The sequence below is a fragment of the Panthera leo genome, chromosome A3, assembly GCF_018350215.1.
Source record: "Panthera leo isolate Ple1 chromosome A3, P.leo_Ple1_pat1.1, whole genome shotgun sequence".
Taxonomy (NCBI): Eukaryota; Metazoa; Chordata; class Mammalia; order Carnivora; family Felidae; genus Panthera; species Panthera leo.
Window position 1 is genome coordinate 111,239,639 of NC_056681.1, and position 20,408 is coordinate 111,260,046.

A 20,408-nucleotide genomic window follows, 5' to 3' on the forward strand; every position below is an offset into this window, starting at 1 on the left:
CATGGAGGCAGAGACTGATGATGTGGCTCTTGGATCAAGAAAGTATGGGGTGTCTGGATGGCTCAGTCTCTTGATTTTGACTGAAGTAATGATCTCATGGTCGTGGGATCAAGCTCCATGTTAGGCTGTGTGCCGGATGTGGAGCCTGCTTAAGATTCTCTCTCTCCCTCTCACTCTGCCCCTAAAAAAAAGCTAACAGAAGAGACAATGGATGGATTTCCCTCTAGAGGCTTCAGAGAGAGTGTGGCCCTGATGACACCTTGCTTTTGGACTTACTGGTTCTAGACTATGAGACCAGTCTAGCTCTTATTTTGAACCACCCAGTTTGTGGCAGCTCCAGAAAACTAATACTGGTAGGTTTTAGGAAAAATTTATCTTTCCCTCTATTTTTCTCTTTCTCTCTTATCCCTACTTACTTCTGTTAGCACCATTCTACAGGTCAGTATATTTATATGCCATCTGAAAAGAGACCAGTAGGAAAGATAATCAGCCTGACTTTTTAAGGCTCAGAAAGAAACCCCTTTTTCACCAATTTTGGTTCCTAGTCCTTGAGCAAGTTACCATTACCAATGGGGTGAGACACCATGATGGGCTCAAAGTGACTCACATAAGTTTTCTTTTGAATAAGAAAGAAGCATTTGTGACTGTAAGACACTAATCATACTGCCTGAATAGTTCACATAAGGGAGAAGTTTTCTGGACAGGAAAAAATAAATAAATGTTTACTGAAGCCCACCCCTTTATTCTGCGTGTGTATGCACATGCACGCACACATGCATGCACACGCGTACACCTTCGATACCTGAAAGATGGTGGACTTTCTTTTCATGAATACTCTTATCATGTCACTTGTATCTCTTTCAACCAGAAAGCAGCAAAAAAAGTCCTAGAGCCAGTGGATCGGTCTGGCTCAATGTCTGGCCTCTGTTGTAGACAATGAGGACGACAAATATGGTTCGTTTTAAAAGTTTTCATGGTTTTACCTCTTTAAGGTCAATGACAAATCTACTGTGCCAGACTCTCAAAGTGTTTCAATGTGCCCACAGAACTCTCCTAGGTGAATATGCAAATTTGGATTATTTTCTGTAGTTATCTTCTGTGTCATGTTAAATTTTAGTCTTAGTGACAAGAGTAAGGCCAAATTTTGGCCATCTGATTGTTTCAAGATTTCTCTCTGTGATTGATCAACTGACATTATCTACACAGTTTATTTTCCTCAGAGGGTATTATACGATGTAGCTCCCCCAGGCTCTAACAAACATACATGGAGTGGTTTCACATTGTTGAATATGGAAAAAAAAAATCTGTGAAGTACTACAAGAAAGATAGACTACATTTCTGGAATTTCAATTAAATAAAATTCTCAGAGATCTAGGCGAAATACACAAGGACATCATTTAAGACGAGACTTTGATCAATCATCACTATTAATTATGTTAAGTGTCATTCCTGGTATTCCCTAATCATAGTGTGAAGAGGTGCAACATTCAACAGGTAATAATGATTTCTATGTAAATAACCTATTATACCTAAAAGCAGAAACAAAGAAAAATATGCAAGGCATAAGGATAGAAGGGATTGTATTATTAACTGTCAGAGAAAATTTTCTCTCAGACTTTGCTGTCTAGCAGCAAATTTTACATTCCAGAGGTGAACTCGTCAAAAATGGATAAATTTCATGCTTCACATAAACTACAGTGACGATTTTAGAGATCTAGAGAAAAGTCATATAACATTCTGAGATACACTTAGCAGATGAGAGAAATGATATACTAAAGACATCAATTGAGCTGCAAGTTGTGTGTGAAGCAGCATAAAACATTAGCTTGGAATTTGATGTGCCAAAAATATGAAATTAAATATAATAATGAATGAATCTGAGAACCACTCCATCTCAAAAGCAATCCCCCCATTTTTCAAGAGGGTGACTTCTTTAGGAAGATGGAATAAAATTCTTGAATTCTCAGATTTGATAGATCAGCCAATCATGTAGAGGAAAAATAAAAATCCATGCAAAGCTGGTAGGCTTTTAAGAGAAATGATTTTTCACGGTAAATAAAATAACTCCTAGATATTTAGCAAATGTATATTTCCAGAAAAATGACCAGAAAAGAAAAACAAATAAACTAATTTCTCTCCTTCTCTGGGGGAGAGGCCAGAATGATGAAAATGGAGTCCTTATCAAGTTGACTTTAGATGTGCTCAAATATAATTACATAATGTATATAATGTACAGGTAGAATACTGCACAAAGGAAATACCTATATTTTTATAAAAGTTTTATATTTGTAGGCTCCTATGTCTAGATCGGTGTCTAGAACTCAGACATTTGTTCAGTGGAATTTATTGCTAGATTCCATAGAGACATAGAAGTTCAAAAAATTAGATTTGCTTTCATCTTTCACCCACAGTCTGTGATGGATCTGGTGGCACTAGTTACATAATCTCAGTCAGATTTAAGATAAGGGTATTCACTCCTTCTGTTCAGTATTTTCAGTCATCAAAATGGCAGGGTTTCAGTAAACCAAACATTCATTTAACGGGTTGACTCACTTTTCACCTGGCTCTGTTCTTTGCCATTACATAAGTCAGACCTTGGTAAAACAAACTATGGTCTGTGGGTATACTATATTCCACGGGTCAGTTTGGCCTGCCTCTTATTTTAATAAATAAAGTTTTATTGGACACAGCTATACCCATGTGGGCATTTGCTGTGGCTGCTTTCTTGCTACTACAGCAGAATTAGGTCCTTGCACTAGAAATCATTTGGCCCACAAAGCTGAAAATATTTACTGTTTGGTTGTTTACAGAAATAGTTTATAATCCCATGTCCTATGTCTAGTAAAGTGCAAATGTTTTATTGAAATATCATAAGAAATAAAGTAATAACAAAAGTTAGGTTCTATGTTAAAATTTGAAATTCCTCTGGCCACTGGCAGACAGGTAAGTAATAACATTCAAAACAGTCATAAAAGACAATTCAGGGATTAGTGGATTGGTAACGAGGAAACATAAACCTTTACTTAGGAAAACACTTCAAATCAGTTTCTGTTGAAAATTCAGGGGAACAGAAGTGGCTCAGACCAGGTGTAGTCTCCTCTGACCTCCTTAGTTAAGAGATAAAAAGAGACAAACCATAGATTTTTCCACTCATTCTTCGGCCTGATCCTGATTAAGCACTGGTTGTGAATGCTTCCTTGTCTTGAGTCAGAAGGAGCCTTTTGGTCCTACTCTTTCAGGTAGAACACTACCTCGCTCTCTGCATGCCTCAGAAAAAAAAATGATCAGTATCGAGTAATAAAGATTCTGGGTGACTCATGTTATTTTAGTCAATTCAATGACCAAAGTGATCATGTAGCAATCTAATAAATTGTTCATTGATCTGCAATTATAATTTAAAAAAGGAAAGAAACAGATTGACTGGAAAATGATTGATTTGTTTTGATGATGTCCACCAAGGAGCTATAATCTCTTTAGCAGTTATTTAAATATAATTCACAGAATTACCTGCCTGCAGTCATAATTGCAAAGAGGAAAACAAAGGCAATTGTTTTTGCCACAGGATATATTGAAAAATATCATTTTAAGTGAAAATAGTGGAATAAAAATTATATTTAAATAATGATTATAGCTATATGTAATATAGCTGCCTTTGGAAAACACTTTGACAATTTAATACTATATACAGAATGACAAATAAAATTTTGTTGTGGTAGAAAGCAAAGGTTTTAGAATTAAGACAAAATAAAAACACAAACTTTGCTTAAAATTTCTGTCCTATCCTGGTGAAGTAATGTTTGAAAGTGTAAGTGATGGGGTACTGGCTCAGATCCTTCTTCAAGATTAAAAGACTCATCCTTGGGGCGCCTGGGTGGCGCAGTCGGTTAAGCGTCCGACTTCAGCCAGGTCACGATCTCGCGGTCCGTGAGTTCGAGCCCCGCGTCAGGCTCTGGGCTGATGGCTCGGAGCCTGGAGCCTGTTTCCGATTCTGTGTCTCCCTCTCTCTCTGCCCCTCCCCCGTTCATGCTCTGTCTCTCTCTGTCCCAAAAATAAAATAAAATAAAAAAAAAAAAAAAAAAAAAAAAAAAAAAAACGTTGAAAAAAAAAGACTCATCCTTCCTTTCAGCTCCCATGGAAGGAAGGTTGACAGGGGTCAGCTGTCAGACATCTCGAGAAATTGCCTTTAACTGAAGAGAGCCACCTCTCCCAAAGCCATGCCTTCTTCCCAGGGCAGTCCCCACTTATGATTGACCAGTAAGTTGTATAAAGGACTGGACCCTTTGTCCCAACTTGAGACAACCCTGAAGGGCTATTTAGACTTCAGAGTTTCATGTAAGGTTGGCTGAAGCCTTCTTGTGACAAGTCCACAACCAAATTATCCCTGTGTCTAATCCTTTCTTCCTTTTCCAAAGTATTGATTCCAAGAACACCCTTGAATTACCATCCAGCATGTTAATCTCCACCTCAGCCCTGCTTCTGATGAGTCACTAATTGGGGTAGTCTAAGAAAGAACATGTTTAGATGAGATTTTGGAGATGGAATACTCCAATCCTGCTATAAATTAAAAAAAAAAAATCATCAGAGTGGCAGACGGACAACAGATAGCCCCTAGCTGAAATTATCAGGCTAACGTGCCTTGGTAGAGACAGAAAGATTGAATCCAGGTCAGCATATGACCACGTATGCTTGGTTTGGTTGAACCCACCAAGTCATGAAATCCAAGAGGATCAGTGGAAATTCATTGTAAAATGGAAGTTGTACATTTGGGATTGAGCATAAGCAGAACCAGAAGCCATAAGTATATCACATAAACAAGTTGCCCAGACTCCATGTAATACATACTATTGAACTCATTTCTACATGAACATGGTCATTTCCTTACAACCAAATGATGAAGGCAAAAAAAAAAAAAAAAAAAAAAAAAAAAAAAAAAAAAAAAAAAAAAAAGCCATGCTGTGTCTCTGATAAAAATGCTTAGTGCAAGGGACTGCAAGCTGAAAATGTATTCCATTTTGGGTTAAATAGAAATGAACTGAGTCAGTATATAGACTCATGGACATTAGCAAATGGCTTGGAGAGTCATCAGAGGCTAAAGAGAGAAAAATAAATGTGTTGGCAAGTTTTTCAGAAACTGAAAAGAGACAAATTGGAAAATTGGTGAGGATTTCTGTATAGCAGCATGGGATGTGTTAGATGTGGGCACAAGGTGTAAAAATCTTTGTATCTCGTGATAATGCCCACTGGTGAATATCTGCCATGGAAGAGGCACTAAATAGCCGAGTATGCCATGGGTGGTTGACATTAGCCAGCCTCTATTCCCTGTTCTCCATTTCTGGCACAGTGAATAAATGAACAGAAGAGTCATGGTGGCAGGAATGGGCCCAACAGCATGAACTCCCACTACCAATCTGATACAGATACTGCAGATGATTGATTTCACTCTGTCAACAACAGTCTAAACATAAACCCTGGATACAGTCTCATCCCTCAAGGAAAACAATCATTCCCTTAGTAGCAAGATTACTACATTAGACTCCTTTCACTTGGAAGGGATAGTGATTTGTTTGGTGGGAATTGATATATATTTTAGGTGTGAGGGTTTTGTTTTGTTTTGTTTTGTTTTGTTTTGTTTTGTTTTGTTTTGTTTTGTTTTCTGCTGGAAAAGCCTCACCCAGGGCCACACTCCAAGGATTAATAGGTATCTGGTATCCTTACATGGCATTCCAAGAATTTTCATGTTCAAGGGACTCACTCTATAGCAAAGGATGTGCAACAATGTGCACATCATCACGGAATCCTGTGATCCTATCACGTATTATAAAACCCAGGACTGCCCAATCTATAACAGCAATGGCATGACCTTTTGATGGTACAGCTGAAACCCCGATTCAGAGTCAATATCCTGGGATGTTGCAAAATACTCTTAGCTGTACATGCACATTAAATCATTGACCATTATATTTTTCTTAGCTGAACATGCACATTAAATCATGTGGACCTGAGATGTCATGTTAAGCAAGAGCTCATACCCCTCAAGAGTGAGGATCTGCATGATCTCACTGGGGAACCTACCTAGCTAGCTAAGAGTGGATGGAGTCTAAAGTGGACATTTTGATTATATTATAATATTAAATATTAGTTTATATTTACATTAAATATATTTTATATATTAATTAATATACATTAATTACATTAAATATGTTTGTCCTCAAGACTAGTTTCTTTTTTTTTTTAATGTTTATTTATTTTTGAGACAGAGACAGGAGTGTGAGCAGGGAAGGGTCAGAGAGAGAAAGGGAGACAAAGAATCTGAAACAGGCTCCAGGCTCTGAGCTGTTAGCACAGAGCCCGATGTGGGGCTTATACTCACGAACCCTGAGATCATGACCTGAGCCGAAGTTGGACATTTAACCGACTGAGCCACCCAGGTGCCCCCTCAAGACTAGTTTCACTGGCAAGGCCTACAGCTCAATTCACTATCCCTCTTCTTATGGGAACTTTCCAAGGAAAAGAGATTCACAGGAGTTCTGAGATAGGAACTCCTGGGACATATATAAATCAGGTATATAAGAGAGCTCAATGAGTGAACTATCTTGGCACTCAACTCTGCTTTCCAGATAGTGCTGGGGAATTTTTCAGTTAAATCTCTCAGCTCCCAGCCCTTTCTAGTAATTTCACTTAGTTGAAGATAGACACCTTGGCTAAACACACCCTCATTTTATGTGGCAGGTTTCATCAAACGATTGCACAAAGCAGTGGCACAAAGTATCTGTCTCCATAAGCCCAAACTGGGTCCTGTCTCAAGGGCTATCCAGCTTGAATTCCTCATGGGTGCTGGATCCGTGGTGAGACTGAGTTGCACCCAGTTTCTTCCTTGGCCAATTCAGCTTTCTTACCTTCTCCCAAAGATGTTGATCCTGAGAGCACTACCTAAGAAATTCTGTATGTTAATCTCTGACTCAGATTGGGCTTCCAAGGGAATCCATTTTATAATAGAAAGTTACTTGACTTCTATTATTCTCAATTTTCCTTTTCTACATGGTGGATAATGGACTCTACAAGATAGAGTTATCATGATAATTGAAGCAATGTATAACAAAGTGCCCAGCAAATTGCCTCGAGCATCTGAATATGTGATTAACTGCTGGTTCCCTTATTTCTTTTGCCTCTCAAAGTAGCGAAGTGATTATTGGTAGAATTGATTACTGATATAAATGCATCCCAGAATTTCTTCTAGTTTTCCAGTTTTGACAGTTTCCAAGTGTCTCCTTCCTGGTGATGTTATGTACCATAATTATTTAAAAATAAGCAAACAACTATTTTTCTTTGATCATTGGATCACATATTATCAGAGTACAGTTCAAGAGCCAACATCTCTTCAGCCATTGCTTTAGTCTACTTAGAATCTAACTCATCCTTCAAGGTTGAAAAGTCAACATGGATCAGCAGAGTACATTTCTATCAACTTGTGCCTATGGATCAAAATGATAAAATCTGGGACAGAATGCAATTGAATTCAACAAGTTTTGCATCTATTATTACGTAATGCAAGTCTACCGAAAGCAAGGTATACTTGTGGCTTAAGGTATAAGTAGAATTTGATTAGATGGAAAAAGAAGGCATTTAGGTAAAAATGATGACACATATAAAACTTTAAGGGGCATGGAAGTGTGTGTGTAGGTGGCTCTGCATGAACTCAGGCAATGACATACAAGAGGACATATGTAATATATTAAATTTAAATTGAATAAAACATTGTTCAATGAGCAGAATATGCTTGCTTTGTTTCTGAAAAACTAGGTGAGTTTGCAGAGAATTTTAATTGGCCTGAATCTCATATGGTCAACAATGATCTTGACATGACTGCTAACACAAACCTATTGTGCACATAGACACATAATACTTTCTTTTTATTTCCCATTTGGATTGTTATTATCAGATTATATTATCACATTGAGGGAAGGGTCTTTTAAAGCCAGGTAAAAGAAACCAGGATCCAAAACTATCCGGAAACAACTCCACTGAGGTAGCATATAGTTCCTGTGGCAAAGCCCCTAAAGAAAGCAATTCATTCCAATCAAGGAATTGTATTTTTTGATCTTTAGTGTTATTTTCTGATCACTGCTGTATTAGTTTCTTTGATGCTATGTAATTTCATAGCCTGTCTGACCCAGTCTATCTTTCAAACATGAAAATTTGTAAGGAAAAATGAGGTCAGAACCACCAGCAAAACCACCCACAACTCCGTGGGCCAGACTGTTCCGCCTTCTTTTTAAGAATAGGAATCTGACTCTCTTTCTGATGCATCCACATGGTGTTAACGATTAGAGATTCTATTTTCCAGGCTCCCTTGCAATCACTTTTCAGCACATGAGCAGAAGTGATACATTCATTTTGAGACCATGTCTTTGAAGAGGAACCTGCTTCCCCTCTACTTCTTATCTTCTCTGATCTCCAGGAAATAAATCCAGAAAGAGAAGCTATGTGTCAGGGATGAGTGCCATTCCTCAAAGTGCCATCTTCCCCTCATAGTATTTTTGGAAATCTTTTTGTTATAGCAGCTTAGTTGAAACCATATAAATAAATGAGTTATATTAATCAACCAATAAACGAAGAGAACATAGGAAACACCATGACCAGTGTGGGTTGCTCCTATCAGCCCTAGGAATAAAGAGTAAATAAGAGTATCTTTCGGGGGGCACCTAGGTGGCTCAGCTGGTTGAGTGTCTGACTTCTGCTCAGGTTATGATCTCATGGTTTGTGAGTTCAAGCCCCACATTGGGCTCACTGACATCAGCCTGTCAGTGGAGAGCCCGCTTTGGATCCTCTGTCCCCCTCTCTCTGCCCCTCCCCCATTTGTGCTCTCCCCAAAATAAACGAACAACAAATGTGTGTGTGTGTGTGTGTGTGTGTGTGTGTGTGTGTGTGTGTTTATGAAAAAAAGAATATCTTTCAGGAGTGTGGTGAGAGGTACACAATATAAATAGGGGCAAGATCCAAAGGAAAATGTGAAGGAGTAGGAAAGCTGAGAACAAGGAATGGCAACAGTGGAAATATGGAAAATTGACTCCACTATTTAAGTACATTTCCGGTCTGGGTTCCCTCATTATTTTCCTGGTGCTCAACTCTGAGCTATGACAGAGTCATGGAGAGGGGGAACTTTTATACTATTTGAAAGTATGTGCTTTAGAAACACTTAGACTTGATTCTGTTTCTTTGCTTATTTCAATTCAAATGTATTATTATTCATAATAAAGCCATAACTGATGTCTATTTTCTTCAGTGACCACAACCCATTAATGTTAAAATATCTGAATGTGGAAACATTGCTCTCACTCTCTTTTTTATTGTAGCATTTCATCACAGTAAAGCAGAGAGAAATACACAGCTAGAAACAGAAACAATGAAAAGCTTGCCTCTACTTTCCTATGTCATAGTGATTACTGACCCAGAGACATTTTTAGTGTGGAAACTTGAAAGTCGATTCTCTGGAGTCCTTCATCCACGCAGAGTGCTGTGCACTTTCTCTATTTTCAAGTCACAATTTAAAATGGGTCAAGGTCCTGGTGTTTAATGATAAATGACAGTGAGAATGGCCTCTCCAAATGACAATAAATTAATGGGCAAAGACCACAGGTCTGGGGCATTGCTTACTAAGCTTTGAATCTAGCAAATAGCTTTCTGCATGTGTATTAGAATTATGATAGATAGATTTTCCAGTACAAAAAGACCACGTGTTTATAAGTATTTATATGGGCCACTTTAAGTTTTAGGAACTTTAAATGAGATAGGTAGAGTTCCCGAAGAAAGCAATGAATCACTAGAGCTGAACTTTAACACCCGTTCAACATCTAATTAGTTGAATTAGAGCCACTTTGGAAGAGAGTTAATCAATTCTCTAGCTTTAGCTGCCCCAATGCTTCTGAAATTTGCTGATGTTATCATTACCTTGGAAGGAGACACTCTGCATTTTAATAGGAGCATTTCTTCTAAGACCTTAGTGGTATAGCAGAAACAAGCATTTAAACATACATTTAGACTATAATTATGTATAATTAAATGCAAAAAATGTATAAAATATGTAAGTATAAAATATATTTGTTTCTGCAAATCGTGGACTTGACTAGGATAAGCTGTTGTCCTTAGCTGCATAACAGAATTAAATAACTTATCAATCAAATGTAGCTTCCTGTGCGGCTGCTTGGTAGACCCTGTACCTAAGGCAGTATCTGGGATAGACTAGGATTCAAATAAACATGTTCAATATTGTTTATATTAGTGGTAATACAATTATCTATTTGGCAAAACACCTAAATGCATGGGTTTCTAACTAAATAATATAATATAAAGGCCCTCAGAGAAATGTTTCTTCATTGTCAAAACTATTTTTCATAAAATTCTCACATTAATGCCCTATGACAGGTGTGAGAATGCCATTGTTAGCTGAAGATATATATATATATATATATATATATATATATATATATATATATATATATACACACACACACACACATATACACACATATATACATATATGTATGTGTATATATATATATATATGTTAAGTATTTAAGTAATTAATGATTTATATCGTAACTAATTATGACTTAGCAGTTTCAAAATACACAGTGCTCTCCCATATTTGACATTGTTGCACTCAACTATAATGGGACAGTGTATGCAAGATAGATAATGCCATTAACTGTATATAGTATATTTAAGAGGTGATGCAAAAAAAATGTCCTAAGGTAAAATGTGTTAAGTTTATGTATAAATGTCTCCAGCTTTACTGACACTCTACAGTGGCATATCTCTTAATGGGTTCATATTCTATACCCTACTTGAGCATCATTGGAAAGCTACTGGGAACCTTAGGTCAGGCCATAACCCTAGAAGCCCCACGATAGAATTCCTGCTATTGTGTATTTGACAGTTTTAATACTAATGTGTATTTGTGTTACTTAATATTTCTTCTCTGTGCTGTATTGTTGCCCATCCCAAATGTTATGTACCACATGCCTTCCAGTACTAACATGGTTCTCATTGGTCTTTAATTGAACTTTTTCACATTATTTGGGATTACTAAAATTTTCAAATATGAAATAGGAATATTAGTTCTGTATCAACACTACGAAAGTACCAACAATTATTCATATGCCAAAGAGTATTAAGCTAAGAAACTTGAGCTATATTGGTATCTAGCACTTAAGTTGTTAAATAAGGTAAATCGGAGGCCTAAACTTGGAGATAAGGCACTTGTCACAAACTATGCCTCCTGCCCACCTTCCCCATGGATTCAACAGAAGAGTGTACATGATTCCCTTTATTCCATCATTTTGGTTTTTTGAGACTCTTATATTATCCCTCATGCTTCCCTCTACCTCCAACCCTGCAGTTCATTCATACTCTCCCTCTATGTCCATTCTGAAAGTGCAAAGTTCGTAAATAAAAGACCGATTAGGGACGAATTGAGAGGGATGACTTCCTGTCTTGTGTTTGTTAAAGAAATAAAGGCAGCATAGTAGATTGAAAATTTTTCATGAGCAAAACCTACTGGAAATTGTAGTCTTTCTGATGTTACCTTATCTGTGAAATGGGCTAGGAAAGACGCTAAACCTATCGACTGATTATAGGAATAAATAATAAATGTGAAGTACAAAGAAGAGTCCTTGGTACATAGTAATCCCTCATTAAAGTTTAGCTATTATTAACAACACATGACTACTCCATATCCAATATCTGCTGAATCAGTATTTTCTTTTATTTATTTATTCTTTGAGAGACAGAAATAGTGAGCGCTGGAGTGGCAGAGAGAGAGGGAGACACAGAAACTGAAGCGGGCTCCAGGCTCTGATGCTTCTAATGTTTCCCACGAAGTTTAGCCCACTTTAACCTAGGGCAGCCATAGGAGACAAATGCATGCTAGGCACAAGAAATTGGGCTACAACCAGTATACATCTACTAGCCTTACAGGTATTAATCTAGTAAGAGAAACAAGAAAATCCAAAGCATCAGCAAGTATAGCCAAGGGAAAACTGTACATCCTGGATGATAATGTGTCCAGGGTAATTTAGCAGCAATAGACGTATTGTGGGATCTATGAAAAGCCAATACTATAGTGTAAGAAAATATAACATCATTTCTGACAGCTTGGTAGAACAGCAGAAACTGAATATTATTTATTTCAGGTATGAGCAACAAGAATTATAGAAATCTTTTGGTATCCTCAAAAGAATGCCAGAAGGCAGTATTTTTATGAAATAGAAGAACATCAAAAAAGACAAAAAAGAATATTAGGTGAGGAAATGACAGACTGCATTGAAATACAAAATAATGGAGTATATTTATAATCCTAATATTAGAGAGGTAAAGGAGTAGGATTAACCTTGTGTAACATAGGTTGTTCCTTGCGTGGTTGACATAACACACTGGAGAACCTATCCTACAATTAAAAAATACAAAGATTAAAATGCTGATTCAGGACTCAGTCGGTTAAGGTCTCACTTCGGCTCATGATCTCACGGTTCGTGGGTTCAAGCCCCACGTCAGGCTCTGCGCTGACAGCTCAGAGTCTGGAGCCTGCTTCGGATTGTGTGCCTCCTTCACTCTCTGCCCCTCCCCCACTCGTGCTCTGTCTCTCAAAAAAAATAATAAATTAAATTAAATTAATAAATAAAAGAAAATACTGATTCAACAGATATTAGATATGAAGTAGTCATGTGTTGTTAATAATAGATAAAATTTATTGAAGGATTACTGTGTACCAAAGACTCTTCTTTAGGTATTATTTATTCCTATAATCAGTCTGTAGGTTTTGTGTCTTTCCTAGCCCATTTCACAGATAAGGTAACATCAGAAAATAAGGAGTATTCAAAAAAGAGAAAAGGACGGGAACATGTCAAAGGAACATAAGAATCAACCCGGAAGAACACCTAGTGGCCAAAACAAGACAATTTGAGCAGCAAGATAATATTGGATTATAATCCAAAGTATAAAATAAATATACATGAATCTGTATAACTAAATTATTCCAAATATATGTTTTTATGTGTATCCCAGCCCCATCCCAAGGTGAAGGTTAATTTCCTTTTCTCCCTTCCCTCCATGAATGGGTGCTACATTTAGCGACTTACTTACAAAGACTAGCATATGGAAAAAGAAAACTACAGTGAAGAAATCTTGGCCATAAAATCAATGGTAACATCATTAATGATAAGTCATATCAGTGACACATACCCCTAACATAATATGATGGAAAGAGCATTTCACTTCTATGGAAGTCTTCCCCCTAGACCTCCAGGATAACCATGAGGAAAATATCACCCAAATCCAGATTTAGGGAAATGCTGCAAAATACTTGACCAGGACTCCTCAAAACTGTAAAAAGAATGAAAAACAAGGAAAATCTGAGAAACTGTCAGAGATTAGAGGGAACTAAGGACGTATAATGACTAAATGGGATGTGGGATCCTGGCTTAAATCTGAGAAGAGAAAAAAAATGTGTTAAAACATCAAGTGAAATATGAATACATCCTGGAGTTTAGTTATCAGTTGTACCTGGTTGGTTTCTTCATTGTGACAAAGCCGTCATTTTTAAAATAAGTTAACAATAAGGAAAACCAAGATGGGGTGTTATGGGAACTCTATAAGTGTCTTTGCAACTTTCCTATAAATCTAAAACTATTCCAAAATTTTTTTAAAAAAGTTTACTTAAAAATATACATTAATGGAGTGTGTTTCCAGTATGATTGACCCTCCTCTAAATAACTATGAACTCGCACCAAATTACCAAGAAGTAAAGACTACCTGAAGATACTGGAAAAAGTGAGCAAATACAGGCAGGGTTTAGGAGCGCTACAACTTGGAAATGGGGATGACTCAGAGCATCACCCATGGTTACAGTTTTCATCCTGAGGACCAGCCACAGACACAGCACAGGCTGGCTGACACTCCAATGGAAAATCCTCAGTCATCTCTTTTTGGTCTTTTTTTTAATTTATTTAAAAAAATTTTTTTTAACGTTTTATTTATTTTTGAGACAGAGAGAGACAGAGCATGAACGGGGCAGGGGCAGAGATACAGAATCGGGGAATCACAGGGGAGACACAGAACGGGAAACAGGCTGCCGGCCATCAGCCCAGAGCCCGACGCAGGGCTCGAACTCATGGACCGCAAGATCGTGACCTGAGCTGAAGTCGGACGCTTTAACCGACTGAGCCACCCAGGTGCCCTGTCATTTTGGTCTTAAAGAAACAAAAGACAAGAGTTCAGGAAACCACAGTTGCTAGAATGTAAAAGGAGACAGAGGATCCTAAAAAGAAGAGAGCCAAAAGGAGAGCCCCACATTTGGTATATAAACTCTTCCCAAATTTCTGGATGAACCCTGAACCATACATGTGTGGGCAGACTCGAGCTAAGGGCAAAATAACTGAAGGAAGATTTCAGCTGACCCCAAGAAACAGAGTTCACATGAGTCCAACAAAGCTAATTCCCTGCTAAAATGGTAAAGTCTAAATTTGTCTCAAGCATAACAGAGAATTAACCTCATGGAGGCAGAGGTATCTGCATATATCATTCGAGATTATTCTGTAAAGGAAATTTGTCTCTCTCCCCACCCCCACTTTAATTATTTCTTTCTCTTTTCATATATTTATATCTGGGTGAGTTCATATGTTTATTTTATACATTGAATACAATCCAATACCGTGCTGTTTATTTTATCCTTTAATTTTCCCAGCTTTGCCTATTGGGACCTCTTTCAGGTTGGCTCCTAAGTCCCTTGACATACTCCCGTCCTTTTGTTTCTTACCTTCTGGCATGACAAGATGTTCCTCCCTCCTTCTGCATTTTCCCTGCCCAACTTTTTTTACTGTGGGCTATATTCAGTAAGAATTCCAGATAGACTTTTCATGTAACTGATGCCCAATTTGAAAAAAAAAATGTATGGGAAAATAGATGTGTAATTATAGCCAAAAAACATTTGGGAAAATGCTATGGAGAGCGATTACATGGGTATATTGGAAAGCAAGGAGACTTATTGTACCTAGGAACTGAATATGTTGTAAATATTTAATATGTAAAGTTATAATATTAGTATTTATATTCATAGGTAAACAACTACATCTACTTAAAATGTATAATATAGAGGTTAGACATTCATAAATATAAGAGAATTTAATATACACACTGCATGTAATGTTAGTATAGAAAAGATGAATTAGTCTATAAGATATGGTATGATAATTGCCTCTTCATAGAAAAGGTTAAATTAGCTTATTACCTTCTACTTTCATAAAAATAAATTCTAGCTATAAGAACAACTTAAAATATAATAATAAAAACAAGCCAAATGTTAATATGGAAGTTCTAAATGAAATTTATTTAGAAAAAAACAAATAAATTTATAAGAGAATATGCTCATGAACCTTAAGGAAGGAAAAAACTTCTAAAGGAAAAAAAAGGAAAATATATGAAGAATGAGAATAAATAAACTATTTAAATATTTAAAACATCTGTGAATATATAAGAGAGGATGGAGTTGAAAAAATACCTAAAACATATATCAGACAAATTATTAGTGTTCAAAATCTACTGAAGGGAAATAATCCAATTTAAAAATAGACAACGTGTATGAATAAGTTCAGATAAGAAAATGCAAACAGACAATGAAAGTATAACTGAAACTTAGTAGCAGTCAGAATCATGCTAATCATTATATCAGTGAGATATTTCTCAATCCATCAGACTAGTAAAAGTTTTTAGAGTCTCATAATGCCAGTATTGGCAAGGATATGGGATACTGGTTCTGGTCTCTTTCACAGCCACTGGTGCTGTAAATTTGGAGGCAATTTGCAAGATTTTAATAACCTTAGAAATGAATATATCCTATGACCTATAAAAGTTATTTCTTAATATCTATTCTAGATCCCATACACAGAAAGCATGAACAGAGAAGTTAATTTTTAGTATCATCTGACGTAGTAAAATATGTAAAACAACCTAAATATGGGAGTGGCTAAACAAACCCTAGTGTGATTATGGACAGCTTTGCAGCAATAAAAAAAGATGTACATGTACTGTCAGGGAAAGATTTCCAAAATATATTTTTTTGGAAAAAAAAATAAATTTTTGGAAAAAATATATATACTTTGTATAAGATATAAACAATCACATTGATAAAAATATGTCCTATGGCTATGTGTGTAAATACATAGAAAGTACATAGAAATAAAATATATTAGGGGCCCCTGGGTGGCTCAGTCTGTTGAGCGTCCGACTTCGGCTCAGGTCATGATCTCATGGTATGTGAGTTTGAGCCCCGCGTCAGGCTCTGGGCTGACAGCTCAGAGCCTGGAGCCTACTTCAGATTCTGTCTCTCTCTCTCTCTCTCTCTGCCCCTCCCCGGCTCATGCTCTGTCTCTCTGTCAAAAATAAAATAAAACATTAAAAAGAAAGAAATAAAGTATATTAAGCTTACACAGCTTTGCAAGAATTTGAGAGAGAAGTTTGGAAGAATGTGAGGACTTGAGTTTTATCTAACAAAGCTTAGATTTTTAGAAGGAAACATATAACATACTTCTAAATTTAAAACTAATTTAAAATGATCACAGAAGAATAAACACTGTTTAATCCAAAAAATCAGTAAATTAAATGGCATAATTTGGTTAGCATAATTTGGTTAGACTGCATGGAACCTGACTGACAGGAGTATGTGATTGTTGCAAATGAGTGTATAAGGTGGTGTATTTACATATTGCATGCAACAGGAGACAAATGATGGTGGAAAGATATGCTGCAAAGACATTAACCATGCTTTAGTCTTTGTTTCAGAAAAATAAAAACAAAGCCCTTGAATACCTAAGAATAGAAATATACAATTCTAATAATAAAGAGAAATATTTCTCTAAAACCAAAATTATCACATCACATCATTCTTAAAATCATCTTTACAAAAATCAGAGCAAGATAAAGATTCCTTGTAATCAGTAAAATTATATAACATTGTTCAAAACTCTGGCCAGTGCAATAAGAAAGAACACAAACTGGAATAATAAAAAAAAAAAAGATTATAGTCATATAATCATGAGAGAAAAAGAGGCTCACATTTTATCTTTATCATTCAGTGTGATTTTTCTTTTTTGAGTGAAAGAGAAATGGGCAGAATTATAGGTATTATTCTAAAATTGGGTGTACCACTGACCACTCCCATCTCAATTTGTTATGGATGTCAATACCATCACTGATGACTTCTCTGTAAGAAAACACAGTTTGAAAGAGTTCAGAGCCATTGAATTAAATAATTCCATAAATGTCAAACTTCCATGGAAGTACAAAAGAATCCGTAAACATCGTATCATAGTTGAAACAGCCCTGTATGTTCCTGCCTCAAGTACCACTTGAATCCTGCTGTTGAGAGTTTCCTGGAAATCCTTGTGTGTTTCGTTGAAACTTTTAGGTATAATACATAATCAGAAAAGAGCACACATGTCTTGATATTTTTTGACACAGCCCAATGCCTTTTTATCCGTCCCAACCTTGACTCCTTTGCAGACTATATTTGTGTAAATAGGAGTGAGTCCAAAGTCTCTGGCCTCAGTCCCATAATTTCTCTTTCTGTACTCAGAATGGATTCGGGTTTCATGAGCGCTGGTGTTTATACTTTTGTCAGGGTCCTCTGGAGGAAAAAGAATTTAAAATTACCAGTTGCAAACTTTGTATGTAAATGAGTATGTACTTAGGATGGGAAAAGCATTACACAAAAATTTAAAGCATAGAAAATACAAAGAAACAGGATACTATGGCCTAGAAGCAATCACAGTTCATATTTTCATTTATTGCCTTCCAAATTTTATTCTATCCATTTCATATAGTCATGAACATACTGAACAAATATGTATTATTTGGCTTTTATCACTTATCATTTTGTTATAAACTTGTTCCCAAGTCATTAAAATTGCCTAGTAAATATTTAATAGTCTCATAATATTTTGTTAACTGGGGACCCATAGTTTACCATTTCTCTATTGTTGGATATTTAAATCATTTTGTCACTGATATAAATAATGTTAGCCTATCATATTTGTGCTTAAACATTTGTCTATATCTCTAGTTATTTTCATTGCACAGACTTCTGGAAAAAGAAGTACAGGTTTTAGAAATGGTAAAGTTTCTAAGGTTCTGGGTGCAGACTGCAAAGAGTCTTCCCGGTAATTTTGCACTCCCATTTACACTATATAAAATTATCCATTCCACAGCATCATTTTCAGCACTAATTATTAACTAAAACACTTGTTGATTTGAGAAATATAAAATGACACTTTTTAAAATGTATAGTACTTAATGACTTTTTCATTCTTTCCTCTGTTTTACTTTCAACTGCATATAACTTCTTCACTTGAGTACTTTATTTTTTGGTCACCTAATCTCATACAGTAGAGATTGTCAAATTGCACCCTTTGCTGTCAGACATTCATACACAGATGAATATCATACCTATCCAATCTTCCTCACTTGTATTTTCCATTTCAAAAAAAATGCTGATTCCTGCTAGTCTAATCTTGATGAAAACATCACTACCATAGTTAACAACCACTTTTAATTAATTAGCTAATTAGTTCATTTGGGGGAGATAGTTCTTAAATGTCATTGTCCCTTCTGTTGGTTTGTTTTTTTTAATTGAAGTATAGTTGAAAACGATGTTACGTTAGTTTTGGGTGCACAACATTGTGATTAGACAACTCTACGTAGTATGCTTTCTTCACCACAAGTGTACTATCTGTCGCTATACAACACTATTACGATACCATTTACCGATACTTTTTATATTGATGTCATTTTGAATGTTAGGATTACAAATAACTGAAAAATGCAATACCGCTGTTCAAAGCAGAGGGAAATTAACTGTAGAAATTGGGTCTATCTATCTATCTCTCACCTCTTTACATATAACAATGTGAAGTAACACATACTCCAAATGAATCACACACAGCACATACGGCTTTGGAAGGAGGAAGTGGTCACTAAGGGCTTCTATGGCCTCATTCAATTCCACAGCAAGGAAAGTTGTGTCTCTTGGAGAAAGGGTAGACCAGAGAATAAGGGAGAGGATGAAAGGATTGAACAAGAGGAATGATTTGAGCAGATGCTTTCAGGTAGTCAAGTACCTGGCACGTGTATGTAAAAAAGGGGTACAACTTATTTCACTAGAGCCATAACTCTCATTGTTTTCAAATTCTGTTCCACAGACATCACTTAGCACACTCTTACCTATGCCCCCAGCTGAGCAAAAAAGGAGTGCTATATATGAGAAAAAGGCTTTGGAGGGTGCATGCTTCTCCAAGCTTCATTCTTCACCTGATTCACAGCACCTGTATTCATCTTTTGCCTAAAGAAAACCCAAGTAAAATTTTATGTGAATATAGGGTGCGCTTTGTTTAAAGAAGTCTGAAAAGCTCTGTTGAAGGGGCAGGAATGTAGAAAGAAGCATATAGAGTAAGTATAGAGTAATATGTTGGTAAGAGAAATCAAGAGGGACAGCACAGGATAGATTTTTTTTAAATTTTTTAAAGTTTATTTATTTATTATGATAGAAAGGGAGAGAGATAGTGGGGGAGGGGCAGAGAGAGAAGAAGAAAGAGAATCCCAAGCAGACTCCATGCTGTCAACGCAGAGCCCAACCTGGGGCTCGATCTCCCGAATCATGAGATCATGGCCTAGCCTAAATCAAGCGTTGGACACTTACCCAACTGAGCCACCCAGGTGCCCTGAACAGCACAGGATAGATTTAATTAAAAGGAGTTTGTTATAAAGAGACAAACTGGAAGATTATTATAAGTCAACATCTATTGGTCACCAATTGTTGGCAAAACATCATTAGATCAAGAGTGAGATGTTAAACTCACTCTAGGGTAATAGGAGTTGAAATTAAAAGAAAAAGTGTATATAAGGGATGTTAACATAGAAAATTCCAGATCTGATGAGAGAGAAGGAAAATACAAAAAGGACCTACCTCAAGGGGAATTTGGGTGGCTCAGCTGGTTGAGCGTCCAACTCTTGATTTCAGCTCAAGTCATGGTCTCACTGTTGGTGAGATTGAACCTGGTGATGGGCTCTGTGGGGGCCTTGAGATTCTCTCCCTCCCTCTCCCTCCATACCTCCCCCGCTTGAGCGGGAGACCACGTGCACATGCTCTCTCACCCTCTTTGTCTCCCTCAAAAAATAAAAATAAAAAAAGGACCTCAAACTTTTCAGATTTGGAGGTTAAGGGTAAAAATTATAAGGAAAAAAAGAAAATGAAGAATATTGATAGAAATCTCTTGTATAATTAAAAATGCTATGTTTGGATTCAACCGCCTGAATTTATTAGTTTGGAATTTATTAGTTTAAAGGAAATGTCAGGCTACTTA